Source organism: Saimiri boliviensis, chromosome 12, assembly GCF_048565385.1.
Source record: "Saimiri boliviensis isolate mSaiBol1 chromosome 12, mSaiBol1.pri, whole genome shotgun sequence".
Classification (NCBI taxonomy): Eukaryota; Metazoa; Chordata; class Mammalia; order Primates; family Cebidae; genus Saimiri; species Saimiri boliviensis.
The window spans coordinates 39,284,732-39,289,396 of record NC_133460.1 but is presented as its reverse complement, the minus strand read 5'-3'; positions in this window follow the sequence as shown (position 1 = coordinate 39,289,396).

Here is a 4,665-nt window from a genome sequence, read left to right as displayed (position 1 = left end):
GACTTAAAGGTTGGGGAAAGATGCCTGGTGCATCCAGATCTCTCTTTCTTCAAGTGTGGAGGGGATAGTATCCACTTTGGGGCCAGGTAGAATACAGTTCAGATCCTCATGGGCATTAACTAGTTGTGTTATGTGGATCAAGTTTGTTGGCTTTTTAAAGATCAATTTCCTTACTGGTAAAATGAAAGAATAATGGAGTTTGTGTAACAGGATCACTATGAGCACTGGACACAGTACCTGACACATAGTAGATGCTCAGTATTAAGTAGTTGTTATTTTGGTCCACATTCAGATGATGGGGATGGAGCCCCTGTCATTGCTAATGTGTGTAGAGGCTAGCATCATCCAGCTGCTACAAGGAGAAACCACATGCCCCTGGACAGCTAATCTTCCCCCAGAGATATCCCACTTGTGCTGTCACTGCTGTTAGCTGCCTCCCAGCTAAGTCTCTGCAGCCTGGTGCCTAGGACTCAGGGGAAGGAAGTGGAGGAAGCCATCTTTTCCTTGGGAGCCAGGACTGGGATTCCTCACATCTTTTATTCTCTTCTGAGCATAGGCTATGTCTTCCTCCTCCTTTTTGCTTAGCCTGATTGCATACAATACTACTTTCCAGAGAGTCTCAGATGCTCAACCCAGATCATATTTTGAATCTTTGCTCCAAATCCCTGCTGTTTTTTCAAACATCAAGTGAATATACAGTCCTCTTCCTTTTTACCTTTGTGAAGCATGAAGGTGAAGTTAATCGGAGGAAGAGGAACTGGTTTGATTTATTCATCACCTCCCAGGCAGCCAGCATTCATTAGTGCTGTTGGTAGATTGCATTAAGCCTTTTATTTCTCCTTGGACATTTCAACTACATTGTTTTTGTAGAATGTGCTTTCTTCTTTTATTTTATGAGAATGAGGATTACGCTTTCTTTTTCTCTGTTTCCTCAAAGATTGCCATTGCCAGTTCTCACTGTGTCCCCTGTACTTGTTTTTTTTTTTTTTTTTTTTTTTTTTTTTCCATCCAGCTTGAAACTCATTTAGAGCAGCGAGGTCCTCATTTAAAATCTCCTTACCTTTCTGTGGCTTCACCTTTGCCAGTGTGACAACAATACTTTTAGACAGAGCAGATGGAAATAAAATAGAAGTTGAATGAACACATTTGTTCTTGTGGTTTGTTAGTATAAAATCTTTTTCTTTGAGGCAGATGCAATACGGCTTTTTTCAAAACAAGCAAAAACATTAAAAAAAAAATAAAGCCACTATTACCACTAACATTGTTTCACCCCACACCCCCAATACCTCAATTTAAAGTCATATTGACTTGAATAGTCACTTCATTTCGAGTCTTAGCTTTTCTGATTTGTTAGTTATGGCTCTTAATAAACCAACTACAAATTATATACTTTTTACTCTCCCCATTTTGTTGAATTAGATGGCCTTATTTTTAAATATTTTCAAGGCTTGCCAGTGACCTAATTATTTTGAATTATGATTGGTGAATTGAAATTGCAGAATGATTAGACTTAATTATTTCAAATGTGGGCTTTGGAATTGAAAAGACTTTATTTCCTAGTATTTAAACACTTGGATGACCTTCAGCAAGCAGATCTTTGCACTTCAGTTTCTCCTTTATAAATGGGCTGTTAGCATTAATAAAATATTATGTATGGAAAGTCCTGCTTAATAAAATTAATAAAATATTATGTGTGGAATAAAAAAATACATATATACACATACATATATATATATAATACACACACAAATCTATACATATACATATATATGCACATACCTATCAGGATGTCAAGCTTGCAAAATGTATTTTGCAACCTTTTCTAACTAGATTCGTTTTTCAACATTTATAATTTATGATGGCTGATATAAATACTGTACAGTTTATTGAGAGACTTTCAATCAATGTGTATTCTTTCTCACAACCAATTCATACATCAAAGATCCAGATAATTAAGGAAATAGTCACCCTGTTGTGCTATCAAGTATTAGATCTTATTCAGTCTTTCTATTTTTTTGTACGCATTAACCATTTTCACTTCTCCTCTAACCCCTCCACTCCACCCCCATCCCTCTGCCCAAGTACCCTTCTCAGCTTCTGGTAACCATAATTCTACTCTCTCTTTCCATGACTCTTAACTACTGAGTTATTAACCATTATTTCACATTGATTGCTTTGTAAGTAGCTCCCAGATGAGAAAAGCATAGACTGCATAGATCTTCCAGCCCTGAAAATTTATTTGACACTCATTTTTCAGGAAGCAAGGAAATCTTCCACATATACTGGCCTGTGGGTTCTTTGGCAATTGAACAGTTGATAAATTCATATTCTTCCTTGCAGTGAATGAAAAGTAAAACATAAAAATTACAATCATATTTTAACCATGAGGGAGAGAAATAAAAGTTAATTGATTAATCATTTGCCAAAGTGGATTCAGTGGGATAAATGGGTATAAATTATGTAGAGTGTAAAATCTGCAAAATTTGATAATTATTTTTATTCTCTGGCTTTATCATGGGCATAAGTAAAAATTTCTAGGATCAATAACCGATCAGTTATTGAATGACCTTTGATTCCATAATTATCAAAGCTTTTTTTATTTGCTCTTAGAGTTCATGCTTATGTACCAAGCTTGCAGGTGATACATCAGGTATTTTTTTCAATTATACATTTGTTTTATTTTGATGGCAAATTTATTTAGGTAGCTTCTCTAGAAGGTAACTTTCTTATATTTTCCTCTGTGCCGTCTGTATCACAAGATTTAAAACACATGTTTGATAAGTAAAAATTTTGTTCATCATTCAGATGGTCTGTTCTTTTTGGTGCTGCATAAATTCAGCTTAATAATTAAATAGACTGATGATTCTGTCATTTAGAATGGCATGCCCTTATGTAAGTATGTAGGCTAATGATGGGCTTGTAAAACTGACTTCCCTTTATGCATTAATATTTTTAGCTGTGATCATTTTCTAATCTTGTAATTATAAAACACAGGGTTGGGGACTTTTGAGTGTAATTTACTAGAGATACAATACTTTTTTTTCCTATGGTAAAAAGAGTAAATGCATGTATCAAGGTACATTCACATAATGGAATATCATACAGCAGAGTAAATGATTGGACCACATAGTACATGGTTGAATTTCAGAAACATACATCTCAGAAGGTTCTTATACGATACAATTTTATAAAGCTCAAAATAAAACTAAATTATATGTTGTTTTTAGGCAGAAGCATGTGTCTGATAATAACAACTTAAAAAATAAATTTTTTAAAACATCAGGCAGTGGCTGCTTCAGTGATAAAGGCGGGACAAGTGGATGGGGAAAAGCACAGAAATAAATATAAGCTGTTGTCAACATTCTAGTTTTAGGCTTGGAAGTGCAGTCATGTGTTTGATGTAATTTGTTTTATATTTTAAATTTATATTATGTATATAACATTTATCAAATACTGTTCTGGAAAATATAATGGAGAGGGAAAACCCTTGGTTAAAAACAAATTCTAAGTACCATCTAGTTTGTCATAAAGGAAAATTCATAAGTGAGAACCCAAACCTTATAGTATTTCTCCCGATATTATTTCTTTTAGAGAAGACATTTAACCATTTTCACTAAATTTTTACTTATCAAGAGAAAAAGACTAACTGAGGCCATTAAAAAAGGCTATGGGTTCAGAAAACTCAAGGTTTTGGCTAAATTTAATAGTTAGCCAATCTCCAGATAACCTTGCTTCTGAGACTAAGAGCCCTGGAACACAAATCCCAAGTCCCAGGAATTGCTTGGAGGATCCTGATGGCTCTTCATTCCAGTGATTTATTCACATTTATTTGATGTGTTGCATCCACATTTAGCACAGAATTGATGGAAGTCCTACTTCATGAAATCCAGTTGATCAAGTGTACTTCCTTCTACTTCTCCACCTGTCTGAATCCTAACATCCCACAAAATCCACTCGAGTCTTCGTTACTTACAATGACAATTCCTGATGAAATTGTAGTAAACACATCAGCCTCTTTGATTAATCCGAGTGCGTGTTGACATCAATGCTCAAGCATGTGAGAAAGTCCTGTTCATATGCAATATATCTTTGTTCTTGCCTGCTTCATCTATGAGTTAATAAACTTCAAGAGCAAAAGAGTCATCCCTTCTATTCCTTGTACACTATGGTTAACAATGCCCCCTAGAAGTATTTTAGCACCTTGTGGACACTTGATAACAGTGAGTAACTAACACTTTTCTTTCTGGGGAGTAGCTGTCTTTGGAGAAGTAACATGGAAGTTTCAATGTCATGCTTTAAATGCAATGATAATCCATATGCCTCCAGAAGCTGTTGGTGGCTTAGGATAGAATCCATGTGCTTTGGCAGTGATTACCTTCACTTCTCCTTTTCCTTTACCTCCCACAATTAATCTATTAGCAAGGCTGGTTAGTTCTGCCCTTAAAATATATCCCAGCTCTTTCTGTCTCTACTGTTATTCACCCAGACCAAGCCATTTTTTTAGGTTTATGTGCCAGCCTTTTAAATTGCATTTCATGCTTTACTTTTGCCTCTGAAAAATGGGAAAGAGTTAAACATTGATAAAGATACCATTCCTTTGGTAATTCAAAGAAGTACCTAAAATAGATAAATATCTTGAAATTTGATCTGAACATTGCACTTAGT